This window comes from Diprion similis, chromosome 12 (genome assembly GCF_021155765.1).
Source record: "Diprion similis isolate iyDipSimi1 chromosome 12, iyDipSimi1.1, whole genome shotgun sequence".
NCBI lineage: Eukaryota > Metazoa > Arthropoda > Insecta > Hymenoptera > Diprionidae > Diprion > Diprion similis.
This window is the reverse complement of record NC_060116.1, coordinates 3,339,951-3,362,772: the sequence shown is the minus strand read 5'-3', so window position 1 is coordinate 3,362,772 and position 22,822 is coordinate 3,339,951. Positions and strand designations below refer to the sequence as shown.

At 36.2% G+C, this 22,822-nt stretch overlaps 1 protein-coding gene across 1 annotated transcript in view; it reads right to left on the bottom strand.

The window, feature by feature from the left end:
• Positions 1-21,097, bottom strand: part of LOC124413044 (disheveled-associated activator of morphogenesis 1) — a 58,318-nt gene extending 37,221 nt beyond the window's left edge. Inside the window, exon 1 of the mRNA XM_046893360.1 lies at positions 20,733-21,097. The gene's annotated coding sequence lies outside the window, so the exon portion shown is untranslated. The remainder of the gene's footprint in view (positions 1-20,732) is intronic.
• Positions 21,098-22,822: the final 1,725 nt, after the last annotated feature.

Sequence of the window (22,822 nt, the reverse complement as noted above, 5' to 3'; positions counted from 1 at the left end):
ACTTTGGAGAAAATTACAAATGGAACTGACCCGGTATGAGGTTTGCATCTTAATCGATCCGCCGCACATACTGCATGTGTCACAGATATAGAGATAGAGAGAAAGAGAGAGAGAGAGAGAGTGGCAATCGTTCACCGTAAGCTGGTCTAAAAACGCGTCGGTGCTCGAGACAAAGGTGTGCATGCAACGTGATCATAAGGTATCAGTTCACCGCTCACGTTCTGTGTCCTACAGTTGTCATAGATGTTTGTACAATTCGTAACGCGCATTGATATTCCTTGAGGAGCATCCGGGGCCCCCGACTCTTGTTCCCGTTTGTCTGTCACTCGGCCTTGCGTCTTACGTCTATCGTAGTTTTCACGTGTCCTAGGAAACGTTTGGTCTCTAGCTCCTGATGCAGCGACGGCGGGAGCTCAGGATGTACCGTAACAGGAGCGATAAACGCGTACTGAAAATTAAACGCATCACTGTAGTGTAACGGTCTGTAAGAACCAGTAGCCAGGACTTCGAAAGGTCTTCGAATTAATTCGAAGCACCGCCCCCGACCAAATGCACCGTTTCTTTTCCGTCGAAACATCATTTGAATAAAGGAAACCGAATTCATTTACTCGCGGATGTACCTAAGGCGTAAGACAGAAACGGTTGAAACTTGAATAAAATTTCCTGATACTTTAACGTTCTTCGAAACGGCCAAAAGATCCTTTTTATCACTGAAGTCATGTGTATTTTCAAACAAAGAAACACCGATGATGAAGCATACGTGTGACTGAGATACTTCACGTTTTGGAACTAATTTCAACACCCTTGTTTTCGTGTCTAAACGATCTAAATCGTGACGAGCTACCTAAGTGCCTGTACTAGTGACGGGAAATTTTCATTGCAATGAGAATTCAAGTAGATACGTGCGAAACTTATCTAATCTTCACGCTCAAAATTCAAAAGAATAAGTAGAGACCGATAATGAGGCATGTTTTTCTCGACCACGGTTTACTTATTACGATCTTGCTAATCTCAGAGTGTAAAGTTCATTCAGGATCTGTTACGTTCATGCGGAATGCTTAGTATACTGTGAAATTTTCGCAACAGGTACGAACTGGAAGAGAGTCAATCATACTTCAATGCTCAAGCAAAAGCTATCAAGGTCTGAAGGAGTAGGAAAAAACCATGAAAACTGCCCAACAGATAAGTTGTCCAACCATTTTACTCGCCGTGCCCTGCTACATTATTAATTGGATGGAAAAAGATGGCGGCCTAACGGCAGTTCTTTTGGACGTCGACGGAACCCAGCGTAGTTTTCTTGGTCGTCCAGTACGGCACCCACAAAGGGACGCATGAATCACGCCGTGTAAACGGGCGTAGAGAAAGTCCAAAGTTCGGGGATCGAAACAGTCGTGTTGTGCAGGATGAGGGTGTAATCAAGCCCGTCGCAGGGTTCATTGCCTAGGGCTACTGTCCAGACGAAATCAATAATAGCACCAACGAGTAGGTGGAGAAGCAGTGGGTACGGTCAAGTCAATGGCTTCTCATGATCCCAAGAGAAAAGTAATTGCTGCCACTAAGCCCGGTGCGATGGTATATGAATGGCTGCGAAACAAAAGCGCCTAAGTCGAACGGAATTAACTTTTTATGCCATGGGCATTGAAAATTCCACTTTTTGTGGCAGTTTTCGTTCCGTAAAGTGACGCTTTATACGGCAGCAAACAAAGTTGCGGAATAAAGTCTTTATTCCGTAGTTTTGATGCGCAGTTCGAAGTGCGCATCTCAAACTGCCGAATAAAGTAGCTTCGTCGAACAGATCGCGACATAACCTCACTCTTCGTTTTGCTTTTCAATGCCCATACCGTAAAAAATATTGTATGTGGCACGCACGTAAACCGTTTTTTGGCTCGGATAATTTCAGTACTCGCTTCCGGCTCGCCTTCAGCTAGTCCTGAAAGCTTTATCCTTGCCAAAAAAACAGGCGGTTTACGGGCATACCACATAAATAGCTATTTTAGAAAACCTGAAAAACATTAGACCTTTTGCAAATGTTGACCGAATAATTTGAAAAAAAAAACATAAAACATTGAACTTATAATACTGAGAACAGTGTTTTTGAGAATTGATTCGTGTCAATATAGCCTGAAGCAAATTTCACTGTAAAATTATCTTTGGCGCCGAAATGAAGTTCTGGTAGTATACTAAAAGTATGAATATGTTGTGAAACGATAAGATTAGGAGCAAAGATAAATATTGGTAGCTCAAATGTTAGTTGAAACAAGGCTGATTTAATCGAAACTGTTCAAGACACATTGAGGCGTGATTATTGACGTGTTTAAAAAGTTTTTTATAACTGTTCCAAGTTTATGCTTGCGCAGTTGTGATTCATTTGAGGCCCTCTGGATGTAAGAACCTTCAAGATTACCGATTTTAAAAATTAGACAACGCATACCATTTGACAGAGACATTCGTGCGGAAGTTTTAAAGCAAATTGAGCCAAAAAACAGGGCTTCAGGAGGGTATGAGTTAAAGAATATGAAAAGAGAAAAAAAAACGGTTTCAGAAAGGTGCAAAAATATTATTCGTGCTATCAGTGTTAGTGAATAGTAATAGTGAACAGGCATGAAACATACCTACTATGTAATGAGAATTAATCCAACCGAGTTCGAATAGCGCTAGCTAAGGTATGAAAAATTTGAGAAAGCTCTCGTAATCAGAAAATGAAAAGTGATTAAATTGGTGTTTTTGGTCTGATTTTAGTGATTTTGAGGTTATTTTATTCGGTATAGAAATTTTCAGAGGTTGCTTGGAAAAAAACTCTTGAATGGTTCTTCAAACAATTTATGGAATTATGGTAAAGCAATTACGTAACACCGTAAAAAAAAACTTAAAACTTGATTGGACTTAATTTTTTCTCTTCCTACAAATCCACGAACAATAAATTAAATTGCGTTTCGGAATTGAGATAGATTGCGGTCTATTTAACAGGATATCGGTCATCAGCCAGCTGTATCTAATGTTCATTCGACGCGAATCCGAAGGTATTCCACACGCGGAGGTCCGTTAACAGCAATAATGAGTTCTACTCGCCTTCGGTATTTCAGAGTTTGAAAAAAATCTTTAGAAAAAGTACGTATAACAATATAAGACAAGTGTAATAATTGTCCTAGAATGTACAGAGCTTGATGATATTCTTTTGTCGTAAAACTCGGACAATGTCAGTGAAAGCGGATAAAGAAATTCTCTAATTTCGGTCCGATGACTACCAGCTACTCTGACACAGCTGCTGCGATCGGTAATCAATCGGTTATAAAACTAAACGTTGTTTACTGAGTTTAAAAGTCGATTCGAATCACTGATATTTATAGAAAATACCTATAAAAAAAATACTTGTAAGACATTTCGTAAAAAATTCGAAAGACTTGGAAATCAACATCTGTAAATAAAAAATTTCTCTGCATAAAACAGATTTAAATCGATAAGAGTAACGTACATTAATACCAGCTGTTTGTAGATTGATGTTCGTCTTACGTCATGAAATAGGATTGTAATTTACATGAAATATAACAGCGGTATAAAGTGACACTCGATGCTATGTATAGTTGACGAAAAAAGGCCGTGAAGAAAAAACAAAACTCAGCAAATTACCCAAAGCTTACGAGAATCACCGGAAATTAATAAAACCGGTATAGTTGCGTATTCCGGTAGTTTTCAAGGAGAGAAAGATATTCAAGCGTTGAAATATACATCAGCTTAAATGCCTAATTTTATAGCTTATATAATTACGGTGACAGTTATCGAACACTTCTTCGAAAAATCGTTAGATTCAGATTAAATTCGACGATCGTTTTACCGAGAAAATATAAGGAAAATAATTATTTAGCAGGCACCTCTTTATTTTTGCCTGCATATAATCAGTAGAGATATCGTTCCAAATTGAATCTACCGTACATCCGTTTGAGCAACAAAACTATTTGATAAATATATGCCATACGCACAGCTAGATACATAACTATCTAATATCGAAAGCGCGCTTTGTTAGAACGGAGATAAAATGATGCTTCCGAAATGTGTCAGCAGAAACTATAAAACCGAAAAGAAATTGATAGCTTAAAAACTTGCTCAAGTAACAAGGAGAGTTGAAGATAGAAGTTGATTTTGCACGTGTATCACAATTAATGTACAAATCTATTTTTCATTTTGATTTTCTTTGACGGTATAGCAAAAAATTTGGTTTAATGAAAAGAACAGAGTATGTATCAGCCAGATAAAAAATAGAGGAATGAAAGAGCTTCGACGAGATGTCTTAAGTATATGTACGTACGTCATGTCATATAGAGGCAGATAAATAGCTTTCTGAATCGAGTTTGTTACTTCCGATATAAAATACATCATATCAGCGTTATAATGTTTTATTTCTACCTTAATTTTATACAATACGACTTAACTTTCATTTTTACCACACAGCATCATCGTCAGATAATTTTATCGCGCGTAGATTTGTGTTCAGATGTTTATTATAGATATAATATTACGAATGTATAGGTAAGTATTACATACACAACGCGTGTGTCGTAAATTTATTCAATGCACGAACATCGTCTTCCGGTTTTCTGCGAGTTCTTGCGCGTTGAGACACACACATAGAAAAAAAAAGAGGAAAACTAAAAACCAAAAGCTAACATAAAACAGAGAATACATAATATACCGTTTAATTATGTGTACCCTGTAATATGACTGTTTATGTTACATCAAACGGTCAACGTAACATCTCTAATCGGATATTTTATTCGCCTATAAAACGATCTTGTATCCATCACGACACGTGTCCAAAACCGTAGGCATCACAAACGTCCGGAAAGATCGTCAAGGATAAAATGATTTACAGAAAGTTGGATAAGTCGGTAGGTAATATAAGATAAAAAAATTTCGAAAACCAACTGAATATTTGTTGATTACTTGTTTTTTTCTCCTTCAAATCTCACGAAAATTTCTAACTACGTTATTTCGCTAAATTATTTGCAAGGATAATTTCCCTCAAACTCTTAATAAAGAAGTTCCATAAATTTCGTAAAGATGATGTAAAAAATTGTGGGAGAAAAATAATCGTTGATCAGTTTTAATAAAAACAAATTGATGCTGAAGTTTTATCAGTTTTACGGAATCCAATATTCAATCCTCCCCCATAAGAATACCCATAATACTTTAGAATAATTATAACTTGAATACTATTTCCCAAATGTTAAAATTTCGTCAATTCGCACTTTTACGAAAAATATATTTACATACTTTTATAAAACAACCTTTTATATTCCGAGCTCTATTTAGTACACTTGCTTTTTCCCCGTGTTTTTCAGCCAGAGTAGCCCGAGTCGATGATCGCGAAACAAGAAGAAAGTCCCGATAAAATTCAAACGTATCACTGCACGCGGTGCACTCTGGTTAAATCTTGGACTGCATGGGCACAACCCATTCCTCCGGGATACCGTGACTGCGGGATTATGGATCAGAGACGCGGCGGGACGCCTGATGGTCGGGGAGAGACGACTGAATGGGCCATGGGGTAGTTCCTGCTCGATGCAGCGCACTTCATGGGCCGGCACCCCATGGAGAACTAAGCCCTAGCGCGTGGACCAAACATCTGTCCAACCCCCCACCTACCGCCGCACACACTCACACCTACTTGCACGTATCTTACAACCATCGTACGCGTATTGCCTGCCTAAATGCATGGGATGTGTGCAGAGAGGAAGGGAGGAGGGGTGGAAACGAGCCGGAGAAATATGCAGTAGTTCGGTGTACGGATGTATAAATATATGCACACAGGCGTGCATGCGGTGTGTATAATAATTCTGCTGCGTTCAACTCGGACCTATTTTTATTACGTTTTTATTTTCACTCGGGCTTATCCTCTTCGATCGCAATCGCCGAGAATTGTTCTCTCCACTTTGCTAAAAAAAAAGTCGAATTTTGACTATGTACTCAGGGGAAACGGCTAATATTGGCAGATTTAGCTTCTGACTACGCATGCGCGAGTTTCGACGTGTTTTTAATCAGACTGACCACCTTGAGGTTCAGATGTCAATTGCCGCTTATAGAGGTTATGTAGATGATGCGATTTCTTCAGGTTGAGCAGGTTTCAAATATTTAATGTAGGCGTTCGGATAGACTTGGCAAACTTTTGTTCTTAACTGACTTTTGACTGCTAGGAGTCGCCATAACGACAGGATTTTAATCTAGCATTTAACGTAGGAGAATTTAACGACTTATGACACGTTTAGAGTAAGTTGGCAGCCTTATCTTGCTGACGTAAGTATCGCAGCGGTCCGATCTCGCCGACCAATCGTATTCCAGTATTCTGCGCATGCGCGATCGGTCACTCAGCTTGTTAACTCTCGTCATTTTCTTTGATAAAGCCACATTTATTTCAAGTATAGTAAGAATATATAGAAATGTTTTCATCATTTACTTGTCGATAGCGTATTAAACAAAATCAATCTTCTATATAAGACAAAATGAGGTATGTAAGTAAAGTAGATTCATAGTTATTTGGAGTATAACACAATCTCTTAACAGGTTTTTATTCATAGTTTACAAAGCCAGATGTTCATCAAGCAATATTAGTTTGATATCTATCTCATATTGGAAACATTAAAAATACGAAAGGGCAACAAGCTCCAAATGAAATCTGACAGCAAACACATCTTCGGGATTTAGTCATCGGACGTAGAATGATAGCTTCTGAATAACCCTAATCACGAGATCGTCAAGCGTCCTGCGACGCCTGGCGGCCACTTTTAGTACTCGTAGCGTTAAAAGAGGTTAGCTTTTTAATTTCCCCAAATATAATATCTTTTTTCAGTAATACGAATTTAAGTTATTCTCAAACATGCTTGGAACCTTTAAATAATAAAGTTTCAAACCTTATAAATCCATCAGTGTATAAAATAACCTCAAAAATAAAAAAATAATTCTCAACTGAATTCAAACTTTATTACGTACGATACGAAGTAATATCATGAAGAAATTCGATATTCACGGAGAAAAAACTTGTACCCAGATCTTCCTGCACGACGATTTATAATTAGAAAAATTAAACGAAAAAAGAAACGAAGTTCATTAAATATCTAGATTACTAGTACTAATTTTAAACACCCGTTATATAGTGTATACATACGAAGCGTGCCCAGAGTTTTGTTTTGAAAGAAGATAAAACCGGGAGAGAGGGAGAGAAAAAGGGAAAATTCCTACCTACCGACCGCACTGTACTTGAGGTCTAGAGTCTAGACCAAACATATATATGGTCATAATATGCCGGAAATGTAACGAACGCGAGTCGACAGCCCTTAAAAAATGTAATAATTAGAGTAGTTACACGGCTCGGTAGTCACGGGAGTGCTGCAGAGGCACGCGCTCAAACGTTTTATCTAATTAAATGCAGACGCACTTCATCGTCAGACACGGACTGCGATAGCCGCCTACATGTATGGATCATGACGGACGTGCATAATTTGATAATCTGCACTTCTGCTGCTGCATAATGGATTCTAATTTCCCCAGGAATAAACCTCTCCATAAGTTTTAATAATTAATCTTACGGATATCATTAATGATATAATAATAATAATAATAATAATAATAATAGAGCTTGGTTGGATAAAAATGAATACTTGGTATTAGTTTTATTACAAGTTGTATATTGAGAGTTTGGCATATTATTGCGATTGTAAGCTTCGAAAATCTTTTGCATAATACGAAAAATGAAAAAATTCTGGAGTTATGAACAAATGATAGGATATCGTTTCAGTCAGAAAATCATTTTCTGCGAATACACAGAGATATGGTTTTTTTTATCATGTTGGTATCGTTAGATATTTAATTTGATAACATTGCACTGATATTGATTATGATTAACAAATTGTAACATCGAATTGATTGCTGAAATGAAAAAAAGAAAACTTAATTCAGTAAGTTTACAGAAAATAGTCTGTCAAATAAAGTGAGGCATCTTAGAATGAAATCGTATAAGTAGACTCGCTTTTTAACTATTTTTAAACGATTTCAAATTGAACTTCGATAATTAAGCTTCCGTTTTCAATTTCCAAATCTCTTATTCTTATATTCTTAAAGAGATTTGGTATATACTAGTTATGTGATCATATCGAAATGAAATGTCAAATTGTACCAGCAGGTCTCCGCCTAATTCGGCCAATTCTTTGGATCCTTGTAATTTACTTTCACTATTTACTAATTCATGGCTTCATTTACCATTTAAATTGTATTTTTTCTCCTATAAATAATCCGGGAAACCCTGACTTCTAGCCCTGTTGTCCGGTCAGAATTAGTGCAAGTTTTAAGAACGCCAAGTCTTGTTACCAACAAGTTCGTAGCTGTTGGGTTCGCCGCAAGCTATAGACGAAAAAAGGACATCGTCCCAGCCAGCGACTGGTCAAGGACGAAGACCGTTTTGTCCACTGCGTCCAATTTGCGTTTCAAATGCGGTGTCCGGTCATTATTATACGGATAATTTTGCCCGCGGCATATTCAGAGGCATTAGACATCCGTGCCATACCCAACGTGTATTGAGGGAATTTAATTATCGTCAGCAATCGTTGTGTTGCACAATAATTACGATTGCTCAATCACGTTAATATTGACAAGTTACGTCATCGAAAAGAATAACCACAAAATTGGTAACCGATAACCAATAGATGCTTTAGTTTCTGGGCTATGAATACCTTTTTTTACAATAACTTAAAAGGTGGAATATTATTTGATTTCCTTTAATGAGGAGGAAAACCGTGAGTTAAAAATTGTCATTTAAATTTGCAAAAAAATCATTTTCTTTTCTCAAGTCTTCCATTTTGCCCCGGCCTTCCCGAATTGGTAACGATTTTTCTATGATACAGCGATAATTGGGAAAGATAATAGATTTCCTCGCGAGAAAAGTGCAATTAAATCATTTAGAAAATCCTTCCGTTGCTCGAATTATATAACCAGACCAGGAAGTAATTATAGACAGTAAGATTTCCACAATATGCGTACGTACAGCACGCTACGTTGAATTGGAAATGAGGTTTAAAACCGATTGAGAGAATTGCGTTACTGCTCGAGAGAAAACACTTTTTATAACTATATCAGAGATGAAAGTGAACGCGCGCCATTATTGTGTACCGATCGCAACAAACGATTTCGCGACTATGTTAAAAATTACTATTATTTCACATAACTATTCAGAGATTACAGATTTGCACATAGATAGTCGATGCAGATGAAAAGAATGTACGGAAATGGAAACTAGTTTACTGCTAAAAATTTACAAATAGTTAACGACACTAAAAAATTGTTTATTTCTTGTAGTTTATACTAACTGTATTAGGTTTGTCGAAAGTATAAATTGTACTTTTTTATTTTTATTTTTATTTTGACCACATTTATTCTCTTTGGAAGATTTTTAAATAAGCTGTGCTCATTATATTATTGTTTGCGTTGACATTTACATACAACCATTAAAGATTTGGTACTAAAATGACCCTGAAGTATTAATTTCCAAGAAAGCAATTAAGAGAAGAGAGAACAGAAAAAAATTACGCAAATACTTTAAAACCTGCGACATGCAAAATCACGGCTACGTTTATTGCCCCTAATTCCGTCCAATTCTGGACAATTGACAGAAATATTCTACGTCTGCATACACTGTGTATGCCCGACAAACCGCAGCACGTAAATTATACATAAAAACAAGCAGCGAGACTTAATAAGAACAATAAATTTGTCCATTTTATGTTTTACTGTTTCGATATTTTTTTGCCCAACGAACATGGAGGAAATTTTTTTTTTTTTCTCTCCAACTCAAATTTACAATTTTATCTCTTTTATTTGATAAACAAAAATTTGGTATTATCAAAATTTCACTACAGATCTCGTCAAAGTTTAGGATTATTAGCCCTACGCACCCGCGAAAAAATCAAACGTTTATCCTGAAATTTGATTTTTAAGGTTCTCCATGGTTTGTCACGTGCGATAGACAGCGAGAGAGAGAGATAAAAGCTAGCCCCGGGAAAAGCGAACTTGACACAGTTTAACCACGTCGAAAGAAGAGATAAAGTCCTCGGTCTTGGCTGTGCCCATGGGCTTTAGTGACGTCACGAGGCTCTTCTCTCCTTCTCTCTGCACACGCATACGTGGACGCACAAGTGTGTTTTGAGGCATCTATCTTTTCAGTGTTTGCAAAGTAGGTGGAGGCGACTCGCTTATAAAGACGGTCGCTTCGTCACGAGATTGGAATTTACTACTAATGCATGGTGTATATAATACATGTGCGAATTGGGTTTTCTACTATGTAATCGGCCTTTTTTCCCTCTTTTCTTCCTTACTTTCTGTTCTTTTTTTAGAACCTTTCTCCATCACCTCGTTATATTCGGTCGCGAATTAAGAATATCATACGGGAAAAATTTAATTAAGTGCAAAGAGATCGATGACACAGCAGTGAGTAATTGATGTCTACAGGCTGCAGGTAATTATTCTCTCTCAACTAGCCGCGGTGCCCGGAGAAAAAAAAACTTTTTCTACCCATCAAAGTTTTTATTCGTTCTTTCGATTTCTTTTTCATTTTCCTTTTTTTTTTTTTTTTGTCGTCTCGTCTTACTGATACTTTGAAGAAGACCCTTCGAAAAATAATGTACCGACACGATCGTGATACTGATGAGTTTTGAAATTTTTTCTCTCTTTCTAGATTCTTACACGTCAATAAGCCATATTATCATTATTATTGTTATTATACTTATTTATTATTATTAGGTAATCGAAGCTACCGGTGATCTGGAGATAAAATAGCGCCATTTAAAAATCGAGCGAGATGCCATTTCCTATTTCCGATAAATTGTACACCTACATGTCTTTGAAAATATATGTATATAAGAAATGTAACATAAAACACAAAGTCTATCCGACGTATGTTCGCTTACAACTTCAGAACTACTGAGCCGATTTTGATTCCTTCTTTTCTGCAGATAGTTATATTGCCTCGGCAAATTTTAGGCGATATTTCGATATAGTCAGATCAATAGTTTTGGACATATAACGATATTTGCTGCCTAAACTTTTTCCTAGAGATGGTTTAAGTCGGGTTAGCTTGGCTTAGGTTGGATCAAGTTAGGTCAGGTTATATCAGCTCAAATCAGATTAGGTCAGGTTAGGTCTGATTTTTTGTTACAGGTGGGTTAGGTCAAGTTAGGTCAGGTTACATCAGGTCAGGTCAGGTCAGATAAACTTTATTTTATAAATGGGTTAGGTCAAGTTAGGTCAGGTTATGTCAAATTAGGTCGGGTTAGGTTAGATAAACTGTATTCCATAGATGAGATAGGTGACATCAAGTCAGATCAGGTCAGATAAACCTTATCTTATAGATGAGTTAGGTCAAGTTAGGACAGGTTATGTTAGATTAGGTTAGGTCAGGTTAGATAAACTGTATATTATAGATGGGATAGGTGAGATCAAGTCAGATCAGGTCAGATAAACTAAGTGCTATAGATGAATGAGATCGATTTAGGTTAGGTCAGATAAACTTTGTGCTATAGATGAGTTAGGTGTGGTTGGCTTGGCTTAGGATAGGTTAGGATATGTTAGGTTAGGACAGGTTAGGTCAGATATCATCAATCTTCATTCCAATATCCTCAACTGTAAGCAAGATTTTTTTATCTGAATAGAATTTTCATGCTATTACATTGAATTTGGGTGCAGGCGGAGCTGCGACGGCTGCCAGCTTTGTATGTAATATATTCGCGTCCGTATAAGCGTATATAACGGTTGGAGTTGTTAAACTGCACGTGTGCAAGATGTTCAAAGTGCACGGCACCGTGGTAAATGCATCCATGATGTATGCGGTATATGTGGTACAATATTTTGGCAGTCGTGGGCCAGACTTGTGAGTCACTAACGCGGACGAGACACACGACCCCGTTGTATGCCTACAATGTCGGAACTTGAGGGTGCGCTCACACCGAACGCGAAGAAGAATCCTGAAGAAAGGAAATAAATTTTTGGCACGCTGTCAGTCGAAGACTAGATAAAAAAAATTAATTAAATGAAAATAATGTGGAATACGTTGGCTGGATATTTAATTTCATTCGTTGGATTTTATTATAAATAAATTGCATCCCAACGAGGATTTTATATCGAACAAGTGACGTCAAAGTAGATACATACAAAAAAATATAAGGTATAGATATATGTCTTGTAGGAATAAAACTTTTCATAATTTGTTTGGTCTGAAATCAAACGATAAGTATAATGTGAGTTCGGTATGTCTTTTCGTGTCTAGAAACAAAAGATCTTGATTTATCAGCTGGAAATATACTAACAAGTGCTCAATATTGACGCGTAGAAGTCTGCAAACCAATTTTGAATTATATTGCTTGTTACTATGGAAATTAGTTGTCCAAAATCGATACTTTTCAGCAATTTCATAACAAGACAGTCACACGTTGAGTATTTATCAAAACATTCCATTTGCAGGTTACGAATATCTGTTAAAAAATTGAAAATTGAGATTTCTCATGGCTTCAAATTGTGAAAAATTTAATAGATTGGTTTAATCTCACTTCAGGGTGGCTCGTTTTATTCGAAAGACTGTAAGTTTCGATGCAGTGATTCAGACCGACTTTTTTTTTTCTTTAACAGTAAAATACACATTTTTATTCCCTGATTATGATTAATATTAGTACAATGTTGTAAAATTGGATATTCAACAATATCATTGCAATAGGAGTAAAAAATGCCGGAGAATTCGTAACGAAATCCTAACGTCTTTCGAATCAAATTACCCATCGTCGAACAAAATTGAACGATCCACGATATTTTTAACCGTTTTTAAGCAATTTTTAATCAAACATAAGTATTCAAGTTTCTTTGCATAATTTCGGTATTTTCTATTCGCACATTTCTAAAGTGACCTTCGTGGCTTACAAATCCTCACGATTGACACAATGGATCCTAAACACACGACCATCTCGTGCTAAAATCATTGAAAAAATTACAGCTTTTTGTCGCAACTAACCTCCTAAATCTTTCGTTTATTATTTGTTTGTTCCGATGAAATTTAGTCTGCAGATAATAAAATATAAGAACGTATGCAGGATTTGGTGTGAACGCAGCGTAAGGCGGTCTCAGGAAAAAGAACGAGGAGCTGACAGCTGGAACTGATAGCCACATGGCTTGTGTGCATCATGCTCTTGACGGGATGTGAGACTATCGATTTTATTACCCCGCGATTCGCTGATGAACGCGAGTTAAGTTATTGGATCGATCGTTGCCCGGCTAAGTGGAGTTCCCGGTCATGTGCGTCGAGATAAAACCACCTTTGGGTGTAAGAAAAATGTCGAATCGTACATTCTTTGAGTCAACACTTGAGTGTAACCTTGCGAGGGTTATTAATGCCGTAGGTCAGCGATAAATTTTTCCAATCGTCGATGTTCTGGCTGAATACCTTTGAGAGAATGGCATATTTGAAGAATAATTTTCATCTGTTGATCACTGTTTTAATATTCTTTTGTGTGAAATGAAATTTGCGTTATACCTAAACACCGAGAAAAAGAAAGTGTAATTGTTCTACACGTGACATGGATGAAATGTCAATCAAATTTGAAAATAGGGAGGTAAAAAATTTACAATTTAAGATTATTATGAAGGAATGTTTAAAATCACGGAATCGAAGTAGTTCATATTTTGATTGTTGTCGAATCCGAATTAAAAATTCAATCGAATACAATTTGATAAAGTTTTCATTACAGAACACGCTCTGAAATAAAAACTTTGAAAGATTAAATTCCTTCGATTCTTATGGAAGAGAATCGAATTCTTGATCGATGATTAATCATAGTTTACGACTTTGACGCTTTACGACTCAGATAATTGTTCGTCAATGATGCGACGAGACATATAAATTTTATACAAACATATCTATTAACTAAATACTAACCACGTAATTCTATATAAAAGAAAACGAACAAATCATATCGAACCCGCGACTATCAGCAGGATTATCACGCTAGCACTGAGTATTCTGTCCTCTTATAGCAACAATCTCATTAATGGGCAAAATTTCAGGCATAATTGGATCACCTTGGATAAAACTTTGATTTTTACCGTGAGACGGGTAGCCAACAATTTTTAATATTTTAATAAACTAACACAACCGCAATCGAGAATGTAATTGAGATCCTGAAAACACGAATGAAGCAATTGTACGTATGCAAAATGAATGTCGCTTTGTGACGTATCTGCATTGTACACTTGAAAAGAAGGACAGACATACAAGTAAACAGGGTAATAAAAAATGGTGTAATAACTGAGCTGTAAAATGTTTGAGGTGCCAGGTTGTTTGGGGGATAAACTGGCGTCAATGAATGCAGAGTTTGTGGGTGTAACGAAGAGTCAAGTAGCTTATAGCTCGTAAATTTTTAAGGATGTACGATACTCCCAAAAATATTTGAATCTCCGACAATCTGAAGAGGATGGCGTTGGGCGTTAAGACGCGTCATGATAAGGCGATAACCAAAGAAGAAAAAATTCGAAAAACCCGGAAAGGAGAAGCACGAGCAAAGGAAGGGCGAACCGCTGCCACCCTTTGCTCAAGCCCTTCCACTTCAGCCCTAGAAAATAACGCATGACTTTTGAAACCTTTCAGCCCCGTGGAGGTTTGCTTGCAGTGGAAACACGACGGCTCCGAGTCATTCTAAATATTTACAGTAACAGAAAGCACGCCTGTTTCTTCGTCGAGAATAAGTATGTACAGAAGACTGCCGCAGCTCAAATTTACGCATGATACCCTCTCGTGGCGTACAGCTCCACACGCACGAAGCTACGCACGCGATGCGTACGTTCGTTATGCTCCTGGCGCGCCACTATTTTTGGATTCGTATGCATGCATCTGCATGCGCGCGATCCACCAACCGGAATTATTGCAAGGTTATTCCCGAGGCCACATGTGTACTCTTTCATCGCTGGATTTTGCCACCTTCCTTAAATATTTCTGATTTGAACATGGCGGCCAAGTGATATATTGAAAGCTTAATAACTCAGGTATTTGTATGTGAATACTAACTAAATTTTGAACCACGTTTCATTCAAATGGTCGACGTATTTATAAATTATTACAGAATTTTTTAACCTGAAATACCAAAATGGCGAACGTTTGAATAGTTGAGGTGGAACAATAGTGGAGACATAATAGTGGCGACAACCAGGAAATAGCTATTTCTACGATAAAGCATATATACATGTATGGTTTACAGACTTCGAAGCATTCCATGAATTCAAAAGTTCTGAAATAACTTGAACGATTTTGCTTCATTTCGAGATCCCTGTGGTGAACAATACTTAAACTATGTTGTTCAAGTAACTTCCCGTGAGATTAACTTCCTTCAGTAGATTTTATCAAATTACTATAGAAGATTCCACATGATTATGAACGTGATTTCAAACGACTTTGCAACAGTTTATTCTCAACGCATTTGATTGAAAATAAACGAGAAGAGCTGACTCCAAGACTAAAAAAATTGAAGGATCGGCAAATGTCAACGTTTCAAGAAGTAGGAACCTTATGATAAGGAAAAGTCAAAGGTTGAGACTTGAAATACTGTTTTCGAGCGTATCCTAAGTATCTGTTTTTGCCAGTGGCTAAACTAATCGTATATAAATATCCTCATCGTAAGTGACACGTCGATAATTAGTATGATTTTTTGTCTCTGGCGCTAAATTTCATTTATCACAGCTGCCAATCAAGAGCCTGTATTATGATTAGAGATCAACCTTTCTCTGTATATTAGCATACATTCCGTACGTAGTACGTGTTAGCATATATCGAGCTTAGCATTTTGATTATTAGTTGCGCAACGTCAACCTGCAGCCTGTCAAATGATATTTCACAAATTACGTGCCACATCTTTGACTTTGAGATGAGTCCAAAGAAATCGTAGAGGAATTAAGGATTTTACGCTCATATGTGTGCACGCGCTACCTATGTACTATACAGTTAAGCCGTCCATTGCCTCATCTTACAGAGCCGGAAATTACTCCATGTAAGTGTTACAAGTGTAAGATTATCAAAGGATTTTTAATACCCATCAGTTATTTTTTAAACAGGCAAAAATACCGTTTGAAAATCTTTATATTCATACGAAAGTAAAGAAATTTTCCATATACTCTTATAAATTAAAAAATATCCAAACTTTGTTTGTTAAACATCCTGTGATCATTATTGTGATTTTCCAGGAGCTGGAAATTTATTGAAATTGAAAATATTCAAAGCAGAGAAATTGCGCTGTTGGTTACAAAATTTTTGTCTACTTTTACCGTCAATTACCCAATTGCATGTCGAACTCTTTGTCAAAATCGTTGAAACCATCGAGACAGAAATTGCAAAAATTATTTCATTCGCCCTCTAATTTCGCGATATTTTCTGCAGCGACACTTTGGGCAAGAAAAATAGTTCCACAATGAAGGTATCAGTGACCTAAACATATGTATACTGATCTGTATTAACGGGACGTGAATGAGTACACACATCGAGTTTGTACATCGGCTTAGCACAGCTCGACTTTCGTTCTTATATCGACGATCGATCTGAGAACACATCGACGGGTTGACAGAAACATGTGTCGTTCTCGGTTCACCGCTCGTGGATAGCTCTTTCTCTCGGCCCATATCCATATCCATGGACTAAAACTGACTCTCTATTTCTCTGCGAATAATAAATATCATAATAGTAAAGTAAGATAGAAGCAAAGTGCGGGATACGAAGGTACACACCTACACACACACACACACGTAGGAGGTACTGACATTTCCAAATGCCGTTCCGTGAAGATTTCCCAATACCCTACAACCACGCTCTTTATCATTTAGGTTCACAATGGACCTTTAACCACGCTCTCGTATCCACCACACGCGAAGAAGCTGCGTGCAGACTGCAAACTGATTCCAGGTGTCGAGTGCCATGACGCCGAGCTAAAGGTCAATTCGCACTGCAGGGTCGAATAAAATTAATTAGCAGATTAAGATTTACCGACCTTTCACCCTATTGACTCTTCTAATTAGAAAGAAGGCGGATTACCCATCTAACAGATTATAATTATACAATTATTGCAGTATATTGTCTTGTAAGTTTGCATTGAATTAAATTCTTAATCCAAAGTGTGAAGAATTTGAGAAGAAATATGAGATCGAAGGGAGTTTAAAACACTGGAATTTTCATTAGTTTTTTTTTCTTTTTTTTTGTTTGAAAAGTTCTTACAACAGTAATTGATTAACGAAGTAAATACTATAGGAACAATTCTTGTTTCTCTGATACTTGCATGAAGTGGAGCATTAATTTTAAATAACAAGATCGTATGTGATGTTTTAATTCCGTGACTGACAGTAATTGCAATTATTATATACAATTAAATATCACTTTTTTTTAATACATATATTGAAGCATTGTTTACCACTTGATACTTGCAAACCATTAAATTTGCTATAACTTTCTGTTTATTGAAATACTTTATTTTCATAATGTTGGGTTCATTAAATATTTTACTTTACAACATTAGATTGATGTTGATAACCGTCGGAAAATGGCAAAATAAAGTTGACCACTGAAAGAAGAAACAAAACTTTGTTTTGGTGGAATGAAATCGAACGAATTTACTAGATTCTTACCAACACTGAAGCAATTTAAAATTAAGCATCGATATTCTAAGCCTTTTGCTGTAACTCTCATATTCTCAATTATTGTATTTTGGAGAGAGCTTCGTAGCTTATAAATGTACGATGATTGAATAAATCCTTAAATCGTTTTTTAACCTGCAACCAATTGCCTTAACATTTTTTTAATCCAACATGTCGTCCAAAAACAAATTCCAGCCTGTTTCTCGATCCATGTTTAACGATATTCGTCTGCTGGGAGATCAACGGACGAATGACTGCTTGAATTGTAGACACAACTTTTTTGCGTCGATCTTCATTCTCGCGTGCAAAGTATCGCTCGCATGACTCGGTCTGCGCGATTATACAGCGGCCTCAGAAGCATTAGTTGAAATAGTAAGTAATTGGCCGTTATCTTTATTGCATCGTTTACCACGCGGCTGAAAATTAAACAGAATCATTCGGTCCGTATAATCATTCTGATAAAAATCACATTAATTTTAAGGGGTTATATACAGTCAGGTGACCCAAAAAAAATATCGATTTTTGAAAAAATTTTCTTCAGAAGACGTTTTAATTGATTAAAGTAAAAACTTGTGTATATTGTGGTAACTTTTATCTGTATTTTGACATTTTTCATTTGTAAAAATAATTATTTTGAACGCGAGCATCTCTAAAAAAAGGCGTCTTGCGGTGAGCACGGTATCCTCTGAACTGAATAATGTAAAATGAAAAAACGAAAAATATTTCGTTGATATAATATATTATACCTTGTAATTGATCGAAGGAATAAGCAAAATATTAATTTTTGACAAAATACTAGTCTATCAAAAAACAAAAAAATCGTTTTTTGATCAAAATTTAGGTCTGAAATTGATTTGTCAATATTTGCCGGATTGGCAAGAAATTTTCTGTTTGTCTACTTAAATAAATATAGATTTTTTGAAAATTGTAACTTCATATAAGTAACCCCTTAATGTATAATAAAATAGAAATTGATGATGTCCGAACCTAACCTAACCTAACCTAATCCTTATCCGGAAGAGCTTAAAGATCTTACAAATATCGTTATATCATCTTGAAAATTATTTATCTGCATGTAACGAAGTAAAGCCCAAGTCCTGAGAAGACGTCGTAGCTATGTATATAACGACAGAAAAAAAGAACCAAAATCGATTCGGTAGTTTATGTATTACAAGCGAACATACGTCAGAAAAACTTTCGAGTTTTATATCGTATGTGTAGATATAAATTGAATCAGAGTTCCGCACGCGGTTGACAAATGTCGGTGTGTATAACCGCACGATACAGCAATCGTTATCCGCCGGGAGGAAAAATGCCGAATAAATTTTTTTTCCAGGCACCGCAAGCGCGTCAAGGACTAATTATCGTCACTGATTATACGAGGCTATACGTATATATATATATATATATATATATATTAGGGTGGCGCAAAAAAACCGACTATTTTTTTTTTTTTTTTTTTTTTTTTTTTTGAGTCTCATGTGACAAAGTGTTAGTTTTTGATGTTTTAAGAGCCCACTCCAAAGGACAGATCAAAAAAAAAATTTTAAGAGGTCACTCCAAATTTTTTAAAATGTCAAAAATCGTCAAAAAATTAAATTAAAAAAATTACATTTTCAGTATTTTGGTTGATTTTTAATTCATGTCGTGGTGTATTGTTATCGATTCTTTTTTACTAAATTGAAGAAAAAAAATTATGAAATTTTAATATGAATATTAAAAGGTCGCTCGATAAGATTCAAATTTAAAAATTAAATTTAAATTCAAATTTTGAACTGAAACTTTCGAAAACTTATTTTTCTTTTGTCTATAAAATTCTACCGTAATGAGAAAAAAAATTAGAAAAAAAATCGATTTTTGACGATTTCTGACGTTTTAAAAAATGTGGAGCGACCTCTTGAAAAAAATTTTTTTTAACTGTCCTTTGGAGTGGGATCTTAAAACATCAAAAACTAACATTCTGTCACACGAGACTAAAGAAAAAAAAAATAGTTGGTTTTTTTGCGCCACCCATATATTATATATACGCATATAATAAAGCGCCATGTGTTGCGAATCAAGGCTGCCATGCTTTGTAGCATATTACACACGTGATTCAATCGCTGACTACGGAGTTATCCCCAAAAATCGCGACTCTTATGCATGGAAATCAGTTGTACCTACTTAATGAGAGAGTCGACTAGATTAACTATATTTCTTCAAGTAAATTCCTGGTTTCTCGGACCAACGATGCAAAGGTCAGATGACAGCGTATCTCGAAACTCGTTTCGGCTTATCGATCATCAGCAACTGATGACAGATTTAACACACAAAATTCAACGAACGACTATCTTTTAACAGAGAGACGCGGCGGCTGTCGTGAGTTGTTCGAAATTAATTGCTGGTCTGATTTTTAGCCAAGATCTTGTACTAAAGATCCATGATAATTAATCAGTAAATTCTCTTGGATATTTATAAACCTGACCATTAATCATCTCGGAAACGGTTTCCCTGTGGCTTTGAAACTTCTCGTTTTACATTTCTTTACGCCTTTCTTCAGCCTGTAGACGGAATAGGCAATAAAAACTTCGGGTGTAAAAGATATAAAAATATAGGTATTATTGAATTCGCAGTAACGTTGATTAACGTCTCTTCCACTTCCGGTATAATCGGATTGAAACCAAAATATGATTCACAACTTTTACAGAAAAAAAACAACTCTGTAAGCTCGTCAAACTTGAACCTCAAATCGAAAGTAAAAAGTGTCTAAACACTAAACTATAATGAAATTGTAAAAATTTTTGAGCAGATAACGGATGCCCAAAAACCGAATATTTTTATCTATTTTATAAGGTCCTAGTCGTGCAGAAAAAAACTTGACGAATCATTACACATTCAAACTACCAAGATCTCTTAAAAAGTGACAGAATTGAAAATTCTGTAATCGTAAATAAACCGCTATAAAATCGTTAAAAATCTCCCAAAATTCGTGATCGATCGAACGATCCTTCTTAATTCGCATAGAGTGATCGATGATCCGGAATTGAGATAGGTCGTTGTCTTACCGACTACTCACGATCAGCCACTCACACTCGGTGAACTAGACGCAAAATTCCATTGCAGTCGGCGTGCAGGTCAGATCAATACAGCGAGAGTCCCATAGAGTATAAGTTTCACACGAGTCACCCATCGAGCCGAAGAAAACCATGAAAATTCCAGTGACGAAGAGCCGGTGCGAGTGAAAATTCACGTGAAAATCGGGGCAGATTGCATCGGTAGTGAAACTGCGAAACGCGGCGATTAGAATTGGGGGAAATCGGAGCAGAACCAGGGGCCGATGGACAGCTAAACGAGAACTAAAAAACGCGTGCAATTCCGGACCGGAAAAGTTTCCTGAACTGAACCGACGCGACGCGACGGCCGGAACGTCGGGACGTCGGGACGTCGGGACGTTTGACGGTTCTCTGCGCCGGTCCGCCGCAACCGCGTAACCATGACGACGTGCGGCCTGCGGAGACGGATCGATGGGTCGAAACGTAGAGAACGAAACGAGATGTATCGAGAACCGAATATGAGCCTCGAATCTCGCAAAAGTCGGTGACATTCGCAATAAACCTCGAGTTCCTGGCTTTCGGTGAAATTTTTGAACGGAAGATATTTCAAGGAGTAGAAGAAGTCCGGAAAATACGAAGAACGTTACGGCGGTATCGAATTTTTTTTTTTTAAGTGGTATGAAAATATAGTTTTGTGCAATTTTTTAAAATTAATAAGTCGATGGATGATATAAAAGTCGACGTAGTACACCGTAGAAAAGATGAGATTGAAGTTAGTAAAGTTTTTGTAACGAAACATTGGGAAAAAGTCACTATTTTCTTATTTTTACAATGATTTTGAAGGAACTAAGATTTCAAAATATTCTTTTTAACTTCAACATGATTAGAAAAGGAAAATATGGAATTGTTGGAATTCTGCTATTCGACTTGATTCCGATTATTCTGTCATTTTTTCTTACCGTACTTTGACCTTTTCACATTCTGACTTTTTTAAATTTTGAAATGATGTGAAATCGGTTTTCTCGTTTTAAAAAAGTTCTATATTGTGATCCTGGTTTTTGAATCTTCTACATTTTTCTCCTCACTCGGTCTATTCAGTAACGTTAAAAAACGAATCATGCAAAACAATACTGATTGTAAGTAAAATTTCATTTGTCATAGTTGTTAGAATATTTCTAGTAAAATAGGTGCGTGCCGTTACAATGACGGCCTCGATATTCTTAGAATGACAATAAAATGTGATACATAGAAGTAACTATTTACTGTGATTATAATTGCTAATGCTACATCCACTGGTCATTGCGACATTACATTTGTTTGTTCAGTTAAATAAGGTTTCAACATTAATTTATTGTAGCGCCAGCATCAAGTAATCGCAACAGTTTCGATAAAATCTAGTACAAATGACTATAACCAAGAATAATGGTAATACATACGTACGTATTAGATTTTCTGGTAAGAGCTACGAGACTCGACAAGATTTTTCACCCGATACTATATTTTTCGATTATGGTAAAAGATGAAAATAGTTAAGCGGTGTATGGTAACTACAACTAGAATTTTCTCTCATTATAGTTGATGAAAAGTAACAAATCAGTATTTCGCAATTTTTATATTTGCATGATTTTGAAGGAGTTCAGATTGGAAAATAAATATTAATACGTTTTGCTTCGTTACTGTAGTTTAGCGAATTTGAGAAAATCCTGAAATAGCGAAATAACTATTTTTTCTCTATGCATCGTTACTCTAAATTCAAATCTCTCGAATTAATCAGCTAATGAAATTCGACTCGATACTCGGGTACAATTCCTGCGAATAATGAAATATTACTACAGAATTCAATCACTTAATTGAATTCTTAAGCACTCGTTGACAGTGAGATTGCATTTACTATACTCTTTCAAAACTCAAAACGCAGATAATTGGTGTTGTTTTAACTGATTCGAATTTGGTAGCTTACTTTGTCCAAAAATTATTTCTTTACAGCGTCGTTTAGAAAAAAATTTCGAACAAAATCAATGTATTTTGTTAAGAAATCATAAATTCGTAAGTCATAAGTTATAACTGATAACGATACTACATACTAGACGTTTTTTTCTAAT